Source organism: Halyomorpha halys, unplaced genomic scaffold (assembly GCF_000696795.3).
Source record: "Halyomorpha halys isolate HHAL.00 unplaced genomic scaffold, Hhal_1.1 Scaffold724.1, whole genome shotgun sequence".
Lineage (NCBI taxonomy): Eukaryota > Metazoa > Arthropoda > Insecta > Hemiptera > Pentatomidae > Halyomorpha > Halyomorpha halys.
Window position 1 is genome coordinate 385,648 of NW_027111310.1, and position 18,872 is coordinate 404,519.

At 27.9% G+C, this 18,872-nt stretch overlaps 1 long non-coding RNA gene across 1 annotated transcript in view; it reads right to left on the reverse strand.

Moving 5' to 3' along the window:
* LOC106685677 (uncharacterized) overlaps window positions 1-18,667 on the reverse strand; it is a 297,461-nt gene extending 278,794 nt beyond the window's left edge. The window contains exon 1 of the long non-coding RNA XR_001343883.2: window positions 18,584-18,667. This is a non-coding gene — a long non-coding RNA (uncharacterized lncRNA). The remainder of the gene's footprint in view (window positions 1-18,583) is intronic.
* Window positions 18,668-18,872: the final 205 nt, after the last annotated feature.

Sequence of the window (18,872 nt, forward strand, 5' to 3'; positions counted from 1 at the left end):
ATGCCGTAAGGCAAACCAAGATTAAATGTTCTTAGTGTATATATAATTCTTAGTTTTAAGTAGTATATATATTTGTATTTGTTTAAATAAATAAAGAGGGTATGGAAAAAGTTTTGAAATAGTGAAATTTATTTTTAAAATAGTTTCCTGTAAAGTATCTTTAACTTTTTTTTATTTGAGATAACTAAACATCTCTTGTTGCTAGTCATAATAAAAAATGGAAAAATATAAACTACTGATATAATATAATATGTAAATATAAAAAAGACTGTGATACCTAACTAGATAAAGGTCTTATTGAAAATTTTATTCCCCGAAGTTGAAAAAAGTAGCAGTATAGATTTAAAATATACCGTTGCAAAACCAAAGATTTTTGAAAAATTAATTTCTAAGATAAAAGATCGTATAAGTGTTGAAGAGTGATAAAAAATTAACGCACTAATAAAATTTTGTTTTAGATAGATAATAATTACTTTATTTTTTGATAAGTATTATTATAATCTGCCATAAACTTTGGCAATGAGTAATATTGCTAATTGAACAAATTCATAAAATAAAAATAAATAAAATCTGTATACGATATAATAGAAAAATAAATAAATAAAATGAACATAATCAATGTAAAATAAAATATATACAATATTTACAATCTCGACCTGAGAATCCCCGAGCCCACTCTATCCCCCACGTATGAGTGGTGGTAGAGCAGCGCAGTCTTCTCACCGCACTAACGAAATTAACAAAGTATATAAATGAATTTTTTCTTGATCCATGGGTGTTGTGACGATAATCAGTTAACTTTAACAAACCAAAATAAACCCATACAATTTTAAATGTATTTCTATTCGAATTAGAATGGTAAGTAAAAATTGCGTTATATATATTTTTTTAAATTTATTTATTTATTGATATTTACAACTGTATAAAAAATACAAGCAAATTTGAAGTAAGATCATAGTGATATGATACAGCATATAGAGAAACTACCCAGTAGTAGAACTCTATTTTTTAATATTGGTTTTTGTTTTTTTTCAATGTTATAATATATGAAAGTTATTAATAGATAAGTAAATAATAATAACAAAATGAACTAATAGCAACAGAAAACTTGCATAAAAAACATGAACACCCAATAAAGAACCAAAATGGACAAATTATCTAAAATTATTACAATAATCAAAGGTAAAAATTACATGATAGAATAATCCAAATTAAAAATATTGCTGTTTAACTTTCAGATTAGCGAAGAACAAAATCTTTTGGTGCAGTTGATAAAGTGTTTAGAAACCGCCATTTTGTGGTTTCGGACAAAACCACAGTTATGTGGTCATAGATAACTCGGGTAATCATGCAACCGTTAAATCAAAACCTATTTGATCTTCACCTCGACTACGTGGTTTTGATACCTAGATGCATTATAGGTATACCTGATCCTGAGTTATTAGGAAATTACAAGTCTTAATTAGTCTAATTATTTTTTTTTTACATTGGTTAAACTTCTTTAACGCGCTTTTTTAAAAGAAAATATTTTATAATTGAAACGAAAGCAATAATTTCTGTGTTATTTTAATCATTCAATTATCTAAGGATTCGAAAAGAAAACAGTTTCACAACCTTCTGAATAAATTAATTTTTGTTTTTTCATTAATTATTCACTACTTTATTTAGCAGTGCCATATCAGAGGCTGATCCATGCTTAGAAATTATTTTATTTAATTATTGAACGTAAGAAATAAATTATGATTAAATCGAACTGTGAAAAAAAATTAATAAATGGGATGTGCTAGGTTGTTTGTGTGAAATTAAAAATTTTAACCCTATATGTAAGTCTTCAATATATTTTAGTCTTAAATAATTAATAATTTAACGTCATTAAGGTAAGATTGAAAGTATTATGTCTTAATCTCAGAAATTGGTAAATACTAATAAATTTGATAAACAATTTAATTATTATAGTAGTTTTTTTTTCATCAAAAAATACAATGACGGTTTATTATGGCCCTTAATCCTGAAAATCCCTGCTGATTTTAATTCCAACCATCCCCTATTTCGTTTCACAACAGAAATTGAAATTAATAATTCTCTTCCCTTCCTTAACCTCATCACCAGAAATCTCGGCAACTCCACATCTACTGATTACTACACACCAAGCCTGCTTAACTCGGCAGAATCCTAAATTATGTTTCTCAGCACCTAGAAAACCCATACCAACAGAAAATTAACTTTTTGAAAAAAAAACTTCATAAAACACGAAAAAAAACATAGTACAACTCTACGCGAACAACAATTCCAGGACAATAATATATCCTGACAGCCTGATTATTTTCTTGTTGATATAATAAAAATTGTCCTAATCCAACAGCTATTATTATAGTCGTTTAGTTTTATTTTAAGCAAAATTCTAATTTAACTAATAATATTAATCAATGGTGATTAAAAAAAAAAAAATAAAATAAAGATTTGCATATTAAATTTTTTAATATTTCGATACAAATTTTAATTTTTAGGAGGAAATGTACAACTTAGAAAATTACATATTGGAAATCTTAAATTAAAAATGTGTTACACAAGACCAATGACGAAAGAACTCGAGTATTTAATTTGCTCAACTTGTTCCTAATTAACAAGGAAGAAATAATTCTGTTTTATGTATGGCGACTGCTTAGCAACGAATTCACGATTTATTAAAAATTCCCTCATCGCGAAAGGATATCTCTTGATTATAATCTGTCTGAATAATATGATTATTAAATTTTCCGGGGTAGATCAGAACTCCGTTAATTCGGAATAATGTAGCCAGGCCTATTTCGGATAAGAGATGGTATGTAGCAAATAAAACATTGTTGATCCTAATGACTATAGTAATGTGCAAAAAACTATTATGATCGATGGAAAGTAATACTCGTTTTTTATTCGATATACAGTAGAGCTCCGATCATCCGGAACTACTCATTATCCGAACAAATCATCTTTTTTGTTTTATAATTCTTAATAATGAAACATTGTAATCGGACAAGAAAAAAAAAATAAGACTTCCTCAGATTATATTTACAAGATTCGTATAATCCCAAAATCGAATAAACAAAATTTTTCTGCCGTTCATCATTGTCCATCGAAACGACCAAGCCGGGTTTTTGAGGATTTGCACCAGACACAGGTCACCCGACGAAGGTCCTCGAAACCCGTTATTACCATCAGCCTTTGAATTTAAACATGGCGACCTATAAGATGACAGACATAACTCGACCGTTGATGAAGGTTGGTGTCAATAGTTGTAAAGATATTGAAAATTTTGAATTGGACTTTGAACTCAAAGCAGTTATGCAAGCCTTATAAATGGATACACCAGATATTTTGTTTTTCGAATATCCCTTTTAAAGGGTACAATAAATCAACTTGGGTCATGCTTCCTTCGAGCTCACACCTCCTTCATCCTTTAAGAGTTCTGCTACTTCTCATCCTGAGTTCATTTCCTTCTATGTGTTGATTTAATCCTTTACCGAAAACCTTCCTATTGAATAGTTTTTCGAAATAGTGTTCTATCAATTATTATCATGCCGATTTTCTTCCTGTCATTTTCCACTTTTCGAAACCAAGTGGGTTTGGATTTAAATTTCATAATAGGTCAAAGAGCTTATTTGTTAGTCTATCCCTATCTATTCTATGAACATGTCCATAAAATTATAGACTTCGTTTCTTTATAACATCTGTCACCTTTTCAATTTTTAAATATAGTTCTTCACTGGGTCTCATTTTAAATTCAAAATCACTGTTGGTTTTAGGCCCCAAAATCTTCCTCAGAATTCTCCTTTCGATTCTTCCGAATTTTTCCATATCTCCAACTTTATTTAGTTTAAGTGTTCCCATGCAAGTATATGCGACTTTATTTCGGTCTAACTACTGTCTGAAACTATCTCAATCGTGTTCCAGGATATAGATTTCTTGAAACTTAGTTCCTATATTTTATATTGATATATTTTAGAAATGGGCATAGAGTAGGGGTTATAAAGTACCTGCAATACTTACTCATACATTTTCTTTTGATATAGTTTAAAAATAAACAGGTATTAGCTATACAGTAAGCGCTCTATAGCTAATACTTGAATCTAGGCAGAGGAACGCAGATGGATTTTATTATATAGAAGACATGTAAATTTGATCGTATTTTACACCCAATTTTGTGTTTTAAAACCTATGGGTACATATCACATATTTAATAAAAATATTGCAAATTACTATATATTTGTGAACAATAAATAATCAAATATTTGGTATTTATTATTATCATAACATGGTACAACGTTTCGGGACCACTGTCCCATATTCATGTACTTGAAACCTCATAATTTCATGTAGGAAATCATGTCACACTTTACACAGTTCTCTCTTTTCTACTATAACTTATTTGTGCATCTTCACTTCTCCTTAGCACAGCCATTAATACAAATTTCATTCAACTGGAAGTTATTAACCTCAAAATTTTTTTTATGAATTGACTCACCAGACTTCCTATAGAGATAATCCATATTTAATTACCTTTTATTTTCCACTTCTTTCATCACTTTATTTTTATTAATTTTAATTCTGTAAAATTATTTACTTTAATCATTCTGTATATATTTTCTCTTTTTATGCTATTTATAAAAATAAAAAGTACATATAGGTAATTAATTTTTTTCTCTCATTTTTTCCATAACTTTAATTATTAAATTAAAATATTCATATTTTATTTGCATGATATAACCTTATATTTGTATTTCCGTAATTATATTATCTTGCTTATATATTTAATTACCTGTATATACGTTTTATTTTCCACTTCTTTCATTACTTTATTTTTATTAATTTTCATTCTGTAAAATTATTTACTTTAATCATTCTCTATATATTTTCTCTTTTTATGTTATTTATTTTTTTGTGCTCGTTGGTTTTTATCTTGTTCTTTATTCTAAGCTCTGATGAAGGTTAGAAATTGTGACCGAAACGTTGGCACTATTAAATAAGTTTTTTATTCAAATAACTTATTCGTGTTATATCCTAACCGCACTCCCAACCAACTAATTCTCATAATATTTTCTATGGATGTATTAGCAATGAACCAGATGAATCCCGATGTTAGGAACAAAATACTGAAACGTCGGTAAGAGCATTAAAATCGGATGGACTGAAACGAGAATTCCTATTTACATTCCAAAGCAGGACCATCAATGTTATTTGATTACATACAGTTCCAATCCGCTACTTGAAATATAATCTTGATAAGAGCTTTTAATGGAATCCTCATTCAATACTAATAACGAAACCTACAAATTCATTTATCTCAACCTCAATAAGTATCCCACAGACCCTAGAGACCCTCTTCACTTCAAAAACTAATTTACACTGCTACAACCCGTATGAATATACCACTGGCAAATAGCATTGCGGAGATAAGCACAGGTTGTCTCCTGTAATTAAATGCCAGTCCGAATGTTGACAAGGTTGTCTTTGAACAAAGCTTTTGGAACAAACACAAACGAGGGTTAGTGACAACAATATTGTAATTAAACGAAATTGCTTATCGAAGCAGAAGGTGACTACGGGCAGCTAATGAATTAATTTTGTCTGATATGACCGAATCCGAAACGGTACTTGTACAAATACCGCGATTGTTGTGTAATCTCAACGAGCTAACTGGAATGAACTCGAACGAGACGTAATTTTAAACATGAGTTTCTCGTAGAACCAACTTGAAACCTCTGTGTGTTCAAACCATTTTTATCACTGATACAATAAATTAGTTATTTATTTTAAGCTGTGAAATTATAAATAACTATTAATTACGTATTAAAATTAGTTGTTAAACATTTCAAATACTGTGTCTATTGGTTCTATGATGATGTACCCAAGATTTTAAGATCGCAATAAAAACTCGAAAAAAAATAATTTTTGATATTTATTGACACATGTGATCAACCCAATTGGACGTAGAATTAATATTATAGTGTAGGGAGGAAAACTATAAGAGACAAAATTCTAATATACACAAAATTAATATTTTAAATTTTTAATATTTTTACTAAATATGTCTCTGATGTAATAGGCAACGTAAATTAATCTTTTTTTGAAAGTGTAACTTATTCCTAGTTTACATAACAAAATTTTCATCCATTTAGTAACTCATCTGAATTTTCTAAAAATTAATTATTATTATGTTTGAATTAATAACAAATCATAATTACTTGGTAAGGGGCATGCAGGCAGAATCATTGAGAATCAGGTTTTCTAATTTTAGCCTCTTTTTCAATTTTGCTCGATTTAACTAATTTTTTAACTCAAGTCTCTTCTTCCCTTTTTAAGTTAATGTTTCTAACGTAAGATAAGACCGGAGCTCCACTAAACCTTCGAATTCCTCTCGTATTCAATCATTGCAATCCAAAATCCTTCGTAAAATTCTCAATGCTCCTTACTTTGTCACAAATAAAATCATATATAAAGACCTTAATATTCCGTATGTAACCGATCTAGCCCGAACCAGATATCACTCCTTCCATTATAAACTCCCAAACCACTCTACCCCCCTAGTTTCTAACCTTGCATCTCTTCCATTCCTGACAATCCTCCGAGGCGCCTAAAAAGAAGATGGCCACGAGACCTACTAATGTAAAATGGCACTATAGTGCTACCAATAGGTAGTTTCTCTACACGCCTGTAACACTCCATTTTAACTAAGATCAAATTTACAGAATGTATTATATAATATACATTTGAAATTTCAATAAAGATATTAAAAAAAAAGAAGGTAAAATCGTCGCTAATTCGAGTTCTTGGGATGAGTTCACTCCCCTTCTACTTTTTTTGTGTTATTAGTGGAATTCACATAAAACTGTTTTTCATAAAACTAAATAGTACAGAGTTTGATCGATCATTTTATAATATTAAAAAAACAGATTACAAAACTCATTATGGTTTACTTAAAATTTAACTATGAGTACAATTTTTGATTATTGAAATTTATTATTTAAAACATTTTTTAAACCAAGCTGGCGTTAAGAATGATTCCCTATATTTAAAAATTATCAAAAATCTTAATTAGAAGTATTTGAAATTTATCCATCACATGTGAAACCCATCTGTATAGGCTCCAAGTCTTAATAAGTTTCGGGCTTACAATAGTTAAAATCTTCTTTTTTAAAAATATATTTAATCTTACGTTCTTCACAATTTAAATTATGCATGGAATTATTATGTGATGTTTTTGTATTGAACATTTGTACGCTAGCACGTAAATATTTAATTAATTATTATATATTATATATTCCTAAATCTCAAGTTCCTCTGTTTAATTATTATTATTTTTTTTACTTTATTTATTGATAGATATTACAATCTGCCACACCGTTGTGGGCAATAGGTAACGGTGATGAATGATCACATTCTTACTAAAATAAAATAAAATAGAATGAAAAATAAACAAATAAATGAAAAAAAGTGCAAAAAATAATTAAAATTAATTAAATTAAATATTGAAAATGTTCATGGAAAACATATTTTAGGTTAAAAAAAATCAGCATTTCTTAACTAAATACTTCATTCCACTGCTTACTAAATAAAAAGTACAAAGTAGCAATTTTACTAATACATAAGTAATTCTTATATACTTCAACATTTCACTCTAGTGCAGGAATGGCCACTAATTTTTTTATTTATTTATTTTTTTAGTTTTAAAATACTTTTTATTTACTGATAGATATTACAATCTGCCACACAGTTGTGGGCAATAGGTAATGGTGATGAATGATCACATTCATACAAAAATAATATAATAATCAAAATAAATAAATAAATGAAAAAAAAATCTCTCTTAAAATATTTTCAAACAGAAGGATAAACAAAATGAAAATAATCAAACGTAAAATATGTGTATGAATAAATAAATAAATAAAATAACATAATGATAACATAATATAATCTCTAGTCACATTTACACTCTCCCACCAAATTAAGGGATTTTTGACAAATCACGACAGACAGCGAACTCATATCTCCTTGAACGTTGTTCGTTTTAAATAAAATTGAAATATATTTATAGTGTAACATATAACACGTTTTCAAAAAATTCTGACACATTTAATATTGATATGTTAATTTTCTTTATCCTTCTGTTTGTATATATTTTAAGAAACATTTTATTTTTTTTTTTTTATGTACTTTTATTTTTTTCATTTATTTTTCATTCTTATTTTACTTTATTTTAGTAAGTAAAGTTCGATTTTAAGAAAAAAAGATAATGAAAATGTTATTTCAGGTGTATTAATTTTATTTGTATTTAAACTTAATTTTCATTATGAATTATTGTGTTATCGTTTAATCAGTATTAATTATGTCAACGTATTTATTTATTTAATAGATATTATATTTTTAATTTATTCATTAATATATTTTTCTCTTTTTTTTTTACTATTGTTGTTATAGTATCTTATATTAATATTCCTAATTGTAACTAATTCCAAAACTATGTACTTCTACCTATAATAGTTAAACCATAATAATGGTGTTTATAAAATACCAATAAGCTTTAAAAGAGCATTAAATAATGATTTTTTTTTTTATTCACCTTAAAAATTGTCAGTGTTATTTAATCATATATACTCGTATTTTAAGGGTGCACCCGTTGTTCCGACACTAGCGGAACTATTAGGTGAATCTGGTCCTGATAATATCCTTCAACTACAATTTATAATTTAATTTAAAAAGTTCACCTCTGGTCCTAGATTATGCAAGAACCAATTACATATTTGCAATAATTTATGTACCTACCAATAAAGTCAATTTTTATTTTACAAAAAATAATATATATAGAGAAAAACACTACAAATATTCTGCCGCCCAATTTCATTGGATAGCCCATACTTATGACTAGTAAAGCACAATTTTTTTTAATCCTATTAATATAAATAGTCACAGTATATAAATATAAAAATAATATAATATAAAAAGTTTTGAATTATATGCTAAAGATATACATGATTTTTTTTTTTTTTTTACTATTTATTATTTCTTCTCTTACACGTTTAATTTTTTTTTCACATTTACAATCTACTAATAGTTAAGAAAACACTTTAACACACGCATAAAAAGATTAAAATAAAATATATAACTATATTAAGCCGAAATTAATAATTATAAAAAGAATCGATACATATAATAAATAAGAAATGAATAATATATGAGTAATATGAGATCATTAATATGAATAATATAAAAGTAATTATATATATAAAAAGTCATATATATATATGTATTAAAAAAAATTAATAAATGATTATAATAATGTTTATATACAACAAATTGCAGTTATCGTCAATTCTTTTAAAAATTGTCTTCACCGTTGTCAATTACAGATTTTATTCGATTTTCCAAAAATTTCTTCAGGTTCCTAAATCCTACTGAACTAGTACAAGAGCCCAAGAGGAGAAAAAAGGCAGTTATGGCACCCAAATTTTTGATTATTTAATTGAAAACTAGGTAATTTCATAAATTACTAGTCGAATTTTTGCCTATTAGTACTCAAATTAAAGCTAGTTTAATGAGCTATAAAGTAGTTTATGACGGGTATTTTCGTATAAGTTGTAGTTTTCATGAAATGTGCTAAAATAAATAGATTTAAAGTTGTTCGGACAAATTTTCATTTGCCAAATTTATATTCATATCTGAATATCATAAAAACTATAAACCCTACGAAGATAAGTGTCATAAACTACTTTATAGTAAGTTAAATTTCCTTTATTTTGAGTGTTGGCAGACATATGTGTGTCTTATGGGTCTAGAGATATATTTTTTCAAAAATCCAACATTTTATACGAACAACTATAAATTAACATTTTTTAGTTTATTTTGTCAAATATCATAAAACTACTACTCCTACAAAGATAAACATTATTAACTATTTTATATTAAATTTAACTAGCTTTAATTAGAGCGCAGACAGACATCTGTATGATTTCATGAATGAAGTTTTTCATACATCAAACTTATTGTCCGAACAACTATAAATCAGTTTATTTTAGCAAATATCACGAAAACTACTATTCCTACGAAGTTAAAGGTCATAAACTACTTTAGAGTAGAAATATTTTGCTTTAATTTGATTGCTAATAGATATCAGTACGTCACATAGTTCCTGAGATATAGATTTCTCAAAATAGATTCACCAACTACTGATATTTCAGTACATTTTTATGAAATGTTGCTTTTTAAAAGGCTATATCTCCAGAACTATTGAACGTAAATAGCTCTATTAGGGCCAATATTTCAGCAAATTTACTCTCCTTTAAAACATGTTCTTTTAGATTTGCTAGTGTTGTTGGCAGTTTTTAAGATATAGAACTCCGAATGCAAAAATTAATGTTTTTTTAAGGTTTTGAAACAGCCACCATTTTTTATTCCCCCTACCTATACTTGGCAGACTCATCAGTTTTGACTTGTAATTATACATAGTTTTCATTAAAGTAATAAAAAATTTGGGGTGAAATTTTTTTCTTTCCGACTCTTGTACTAAACGTACTGTCATAAATATCAGGTAGTTTAATCTATTGGTGCATAAATGTATTATTCCTTTTTTCTTTTTTTATATACATTTTAACGGTGAGATGTTTAGTAATAGGCAGTTTTGATGTTTTAAAACTTTCACATTGTAATTTACATGCACCTGTAAAGTAAAAAATTACAACACGTCCCGACTTGTTTCCAAATACAACGTATAGTTAGTGTTACTTGCTAAGCTAAATAGCTAATTTATAAACCAGATGCATTCTGTTTAATGATGTACCACTTACACCTGTTGATTCGATCCGCTACCTAGGACTCCAGCCGGATGAGCGTTTGACATGTAATCCTCCAACGAGATTAAAAATACAAGAAAATGCTCGTAAATTCCATTTGCTCGAACAATTCTTCAAAGTTATAATTTATTACAAAAATTATCTGGGCAATTAGGTTGATCTTTCGGGCTCCACAAAAATCATCAAATTCCTCCCGAATAAATGCTCTTCAGAATTTCACAGATAAAATCATCCCATAAAGACTTAAATATTCCATATGTTGCAGATGTGGTGCGAAATAGACATTCCTCAATTAACTTTAATCTCCTAACGCCCATCTGAAAAGAAGATGGCATGTTGACCTAATATAGAAGAAATGTTTTTAGTGTTATGACAATTAACGGGTAATTTATGCACCTATTATAGCTTGGTTACATTTGTAAATTTCAATAAGCAAAAGACTTATTTATTATATATTCTTTAAATTAAACTCAGAATCATCGGATTTGTTAAACTCTTTGTACCATAAAATGAGGTGAAAATATTTAGTAATAATTGGTCATCACGGACTTTAGCAAGTAATTGCTCTCTGGTAGCTTTTTTAGAAATTATTGTTTTTTAAATTTACTTACTGAGCAGTTTAGTGTTTTTTTAAATCAAAGAGTGCCTTTACACACTAATACCATCTATGAGACTCTGAATTTTATTTTTAACAATTCGTGTGTTTCATCATCTAGTTTCAACTTGTGAAAATCGTTAGTTATCGTTAAATGAAAAATTAATTTTATGCAGTGGTAAATATTATATTTTTGTTCACCAAGTACCTGATGTATTATCTATGGGGCTTCATGACTATGTTTTTTAGCTGTTATGTTATCACATCACTTTTAAAATAAGTTCACATAATAAGGCAGGATTGTTCCACCCCTTGTTACTTTAGTGAAATGTCGGTGGCGTACCGTTGGGGCCCAGGAGGGATTTATTTTTGAGGCCCACAGCACAAAAATAAAAAAAACGCCATTTTTTAACATAAGAACGATAACGTTCATTACAAAATGTTAATTTTTAAGAAATAATGTTTATTAAAAAAAAAAAAAGTCGAAATTAACTGGAAGTGTTTAAAACGTGACAAATAATTAATATCAAATATTAAAGAAGGTGAAAAAAGAGGCTTAGTAAATCAAGAGCAATTACTCATTTTTATTTTTTTTCTGCTCCGAAATAAAAAGCTGTTATGTATCCTTCTGAAATACTGAAATCCGAAAACATATCTATAAATGTGTATATTGCGAGACCTGGGCTTTAGCAGGTACCCTAGAAAGCAGCATCGAGAGATTTGAATATAAAGTCCTACGTACAATTAATAGAGCGATCTGGGATCAGAGTCTTAACACTTGGAGAAGAACTAAGAGTGAACTGCTTGTAGAGACTGGTCGGTCAATAATAAGAAGGCAACGAGGTTAAAATGAGTGGGGATATGTGGCCCGAAGAAATCCCTCAGGACGCTTCTATACAACAATGAATACCAGAACAAAAAAATGAACAGATGTATAGACAGAATCAACAATAATGCGAAAAAGTTGCATGTAGCAAACTGGAAAGTAATATCCCAAGAGAGGGATGCGTAGAGACGGCCAAAGATCCACAAGGTCTGCAGAGCAAACAGAAAAAGAATATTCCTCTGCAATAAAATTATTTGGATATGTTGATGAAGAAAGAAATGATATAGAAAAAACCTCAATATTAGAAACAATCTCACCTCATTCCAGTTTTTATATTGATTTGGAGTAAGAAAAAGATATAATGTAAAATATCTCATGGATGAAAAAAGATACACATATTACTGCTTTTAAATTTTAAAACTTATTTCTTCTATACAGCAGATATCCCAACCAATCCTAACACTATCCTCACCACGTATGCCGATGACACATGTGTGTTCGCTGTTAATAATAACCCTTTAATTGCATCCCAAACTCTTCAATCCCATATCTCAGCCCTCGAAGAATGGTGTCGTAATTGGAGGATTAAAATAAATTCCATCAAATCCCATCAAATTAACTTTACCCTAGGTCGTAAACTTACTAACTGCCCTACAGTATACTTCAATAATGTTGCCCTTACCCCTGTTATAGAGATCCGCTACCTTGGACTACATCTGGACAAACGACTAACCTGGAATCCTCACACAAGACTGAAAAGACAGGAAACGTCACGTCGATTTCGACTATCACAGCACTTACTAGACAAACGGTCTAAACTTCCAATTCATTACTAAAGACTGATTTACGTGACAATTATAAGGCCTATCTGGACATACGGCGTTGAACTCTGGGGCTCCACTAAACCTTCGAATTCCTCTCGTAACCAATCCTTCCAATCCAAAATCCTTCGTAAAATCCTAAATGCTACCTACTTTGTCACAAATAAAATCATCCACAAAGACCTTAATGTTCCATTCGTAACCGATTTATCCCGAACCAGATGTCAATCCTTCCATTACAAATTCCCTAAACACTCAAACCCATTAGTTTCTAATCTTGCTTCCTCTTTTATTTTGGATAATCCTCCGAAGCGTCTGAAAAGAAGATGGCCTCGAGACCTTATATAGTAAAAATGTTTTTACAATGTTACCATTGGGTAGTTTCTCTACATGCTTGTACCATACCATTATGATTTCCTCAAATTTACTTGATGTATTTATGTACAGTTGTAAATATCAATAAATAAATTTTTAAAAAATAAACTGATTTCTAGGATTTTTAGTTGATATTAAAACCTGAAACACCCAGTATATTAAGAAATTGAGCTTGTAGGACGACAGACGACCAACTCATTTTCCTATTCTTAAAATCTCATTCGTGGGACCTTATCATGTCACAAACCAAGTTATCAACGGTGGCCTTAATATCCATTAAATTGCAGGCTATGCCAAAAGTTAATGCTTGTCATACCAGAGTAGATTCCATACCGGCACGAAACCGTCAAACCCTAATCTCACTTACAATACTCCATAATCCAGTAATTTGAAAGAAAAACATTAGTTGATCTTTTCTGTTTGAATAGCCTATAATAGCGTAATCAAAACCTGAAATGAAAGGGTTAAAATGACAGTTCATTGTAAAGTTTGGTTTTTTTTGCATACTTACTTAAATCATTTACGCATGCTATACAATGCGATTTATAATATAAAAAATATAAACCAAATATGAATGAAGGTAAGATATAAATATGAATAATATATTTATCCTGTAATGAGTAATTATAATTTTTTTAACTTCAAGAAGTTGAAGTACTTTTGGTGATGAATTCTGCAAGGCACCTCTATATTTTTAATATGAATCTGTTACTAAAAAATCTTTTAGTTCTAAAAATAACAGCATCTTATTTTTAATAAATTTTATTATATTTATTTTCAGTAACTTAATTAGCTAAAATTAATTTATTATTTTTGTTGAATTCAAAAAATGTTTAAAAAAATTAAATAAATAATAAAAAGCACTGTCCATTAACTACTATTTACTTCATTTTATAACTGTAGTGAAATTATTTATGTAAAAAAAAAAGAAAATACGTAACCCCCCCCCTTCCGGTAGACGAAAATGTTATAAAGAATTAATATTGTGCCCTTTTGACCATTGTAATCATTAATATTGTGTCCTAAAGGATTTATATTTAACAACAGACAATTAATATTTGATTAGTGTTTAATGCAACACTTTTTTGTATATTTGCTTAAATGATTTACGCATGCCATACATATTATTTACCTACTAAATATGAATGAAGGTAAGATATGAATATGAAGAATATATTTATCCCGTAATGAGTAATTTTAATGACACTTACAAACAGAAAATTGTAATTTTTAATTTCTAATTACTTCTTGTATGGAAGAAAATTTTATTTTATTTTAGCCTCATTTTTTCCAAGAATTAATTAATATGAAGCTACTAATAATTAAAATAATACATCACTATATTAAATTTTCTGTAAGATTAGTTCATTTAATCTACACCATAACAACGACTGGAGACTACTTTCCGTAGCGGCTGATTTCCGCAGAATTGTAAAATTCCAAAAATGTAAAAAAAAATAAAAAATAAATAAATAAATTAAAAAAAAAACAAAAAAAAAACTGTCCAATAACTTCTTGTTAATTCATTTTATAAGTATTGTGAAAATTATTTACTTTATTTATGTAAAAAAAATAAAATAAATAAATAACTGACCTCCACTTACAGGTAAACGAAAATGTTCTAAAGAATTAATATTGTACTGTTCTAATGAATTCTAAATGATCTAAAATAATTCATATTCAATATTAGACACTCAATAATTACTATTTAAGGCAACAGAACGTATTACGACTTTTGGGTTTTGAACTACTCATGTGCACTGATGGTAACTACAAGGGAACAAATGCAATTAATAACTTTTAATTTATTTATATTATTTACTACTTCTTCTAAATCGTAATGATTCATTTAGAGACAATTTAAGTGCATACAGTGTATAAAATAATATATAATAATAATTATATTATATTAATGAGATTTAAAATATATAATGTCAAGTAACATTTGATTCTAATCAAAACTAAAAAAAAAGTTGTAAGTTTATTCAAATTCATAATTGATAAATAGTTTTCAAAAAAATAATGAAATAAATTATTAATTTAAATACTGTACTTAAAACAAACAAAAATAACAATAAATGAGGTACGGAAAATATTTAACAGCCAGCCGTTTATTAATTCTTTCGATCTCGTTTAATGACTTTTGCCTTGTTAAAAAAAAAAAAAATTGTATAAAAAATAACAAATTTGTTGTATTATATCTTATCATTTATAATTTTAAAATATTTCGAGGCTTATTAACAGGTTAATTTCGCAAAATTAGCCTCGCTAGCAATTTGGGAAACCTCGGGTTTTCAAAGCTAATTTGTATTTACTTCATTATTTAAAGTTATATTATAATTACAAAATTAAAATTATTGCTATAATTGTTAACTCTGAATTTATTATGTCCGCGAAACAATAGTTTCATATCATTATTTATATACCATATCATTTAAGATTATTAAAATTCAAATAGTCCTTATAACAAAAATCTTCATTTTTACTTTATTTTAAAGCAACGTTATAGTAATAAGTAAATTATAGTTGCTGATAGAATATAATTTTTAATACTGGTAAAAATGACTTCTTTTGACGAGTTCAAACTTTTTTTTTTTCTTTCGGAATTTTCACGTATCAACATAATTACTACCATTATTTTTAATAATTTTATTGCTTATTTAAAATAATGAAAATTAAAATTTTTAATATGGGATATATTATTGTGTAAAATGTACGGACATCGCAAAATACCAACAATTCATTATCAATTACAAAACAATGTGTTGTATTATATTTTTAAAAAAAAAGTATTCTATCTATTAATTTAGATTATTAACAATTTATCTCAACTATAATAACAATTTTAAATAATACAGCGACCCCGTTGGAAGCACATGTCTCGGAAAAAAATGTAATTATAGCGAAATTTTAAAGAAATTCCTGACTTAGTCATGTTTTTTTTTTCAGAGCATGAAATTCTCCACATGTCCCAGAATCGAAGTCTCTTTTATCTACAAAGTCCGCAAGTACCTTATTACTATTTAATTCAAAGTTGTAGAACAAATCCCAACTTATTACATGTATCGAACTAATTGAAAGGTCGAAAAATATAACGATTTTCTCTTTTTTTTATTTTACTGTAAATCAGACCCGATTAAAAGTTATTTTACAATAAAGTGATTTAAAAACTTAATTAAAAAAAAAATTAAAATGATATATAGCGTAATGTAGAACTTATGACCGCAATGTCTTACAATTATCATAATCAACTTTAATATTGTGAAGTCAATTATTAAAAATTATTCATTGTAATTTGAATTAATTTAAACTTAAATTTAAAGATTTAGAGAGTGGGAGAAGGGGCGCTGACGTATATTTCAGAGTTTCGATAGGATTCACATTAAGGTGACGATAAGGTGAGGACAGGCAACACTCAGGTCATGGAATATGGAACAACAGGAAAATATTTAACGAGTCTGAATCATTATCAAATGTATATTTAGTCACTTAATAAATTTAAAAAAAAATATCAATTAGATAAAAAATAATGGACATGGAAGTATTTGTAAAACAGGAGGAATTTCGAAGTAACATGAAATTGTATTTTAACCTGTACAAAAATGAAAATACTTATTAAAGAAAATATAAATATGAATAAAATTTTTTTTTTAGTAATTTCATATATAATTTTTAATTCTTTTATGTAAGCCAATCATAAATACATATATATTTTTTTAAAACATTAATAACACTGTCAAAATTAGAGTTTTCAGTGTTATTTCTTTTTTTATATTAAAATTATTTTTATGATATAGATTATACAATAGTAAAGCATCACACTGGCCAAATATGATTTCAGTGTTGAAATTGCCTTATCTAATTATTTTTTCATCAAATTCATTCTTCCTGTAAAACAGATGTGAAATTTGAGAAAACTACAGAAAAAAACTGACAATCAAAAGCAAAAAAAAATACAAAAAGAAAAGTTATATCAGACGAGGATAGTATATAAAAAAATGCAATTAAATTAACAACAATAATAATAAGTAATAAAATAATAAGTTTTCATGCAAATATAAATCAATGTTACTGAATTAAATATAAAATAACGTAACATAAATATATTTATTTGTGTACACATGACGTTATTATTAGTCATTTATGCTATACATGATAGTGTTTCGAATCCTATTGACAATATATTTGAAGCTGGTGATATCTAGTAATAAACAATTAAAGCAAAACTCGTATTTTTAAAATTAAAAATATAAATTAACAAACAAACCATGAAAATACTAATATATATATATATATATAAACTCTGCTCGTAAATTGACTTTTTATCACAAATGAACTGTATACAAATATAATGTACTACTTTAAATCTAAAATATTAATATATTAAATAAAATATATAAATTAATATAAAAGATTAAACAATTATTTGCTAAAGTTTGATAAATAATGCTAAAATTTTAAGTAAAAGGGAGTGAAATCAGATTATCGAGATCCCATTGACGGGATTAAAGAACTGTGTCATCTTTCGAAATATACTTTTTTAAGAGCCGCTTAAAAACCACGGACCTGAAAAATATCTCCACCGTTAAAATTTACTGACATACTGACATCATCGGATCAAATGTGAAATCTCATGTACTTTGTATGACTCATATGACAAATTAGAGATCTAGACTGATCAGTAAAATCTGTTGAACTCTTCGCGCTTTACTTGGAACATTCCAAGTTGGATTGATAAGTAAAACTTTGAAGTTTGATTACGCGATGAAATCGCTGGATTATCAGATAATTTTCTTTTTATTGAAATCTCCGTAAGATTAAAATTAATCCTAAGTATAGTAGCGATTGGTCGGATTGAAAAATTAGAAATCGACGGTTTCAATCTAACGGGTTTGTATACAATTGCTCGTTGACAATGAAGCCAAGCGCATCTTTGGCAGAAATCATATCGTAATTAATCTTGTGCTTTTAGCACAAGACAATTTAGGAATAAGTCATGTTTCGAAACTACGATACTCGGAATAAACTTTCACGGAATTGTTTAGTAGTCAGAGAATTTAACTGAATAGGGGTTACTAGTTATTCAATCACCTAAATTGACTGACTAACCTGAAATTATTATTCTTATATTAAATTGACTGACCTGAGCGGGACTCACATGACGATCTCGATGACCAGGAGGCAGGACCGCAAGTCGCTTGTGACCACTAACCGAGGTGAATGCTCTCGGCCGACTACTCCCGACGCCCGCGCTACGACCCCCCCTCCACCCAACCACCCTCTTCCCCCCTCCCAGGCAACCCATATCCGACCTGGGTTCCGAGGGTTCCTTTATCTAATCGTAATTAAAAATAAATTAATTTAAATAACAAAAATATTCAATCTTACCATTTAATCCCCATATTTAGGAGATACAAAAGATTTCCTGAACG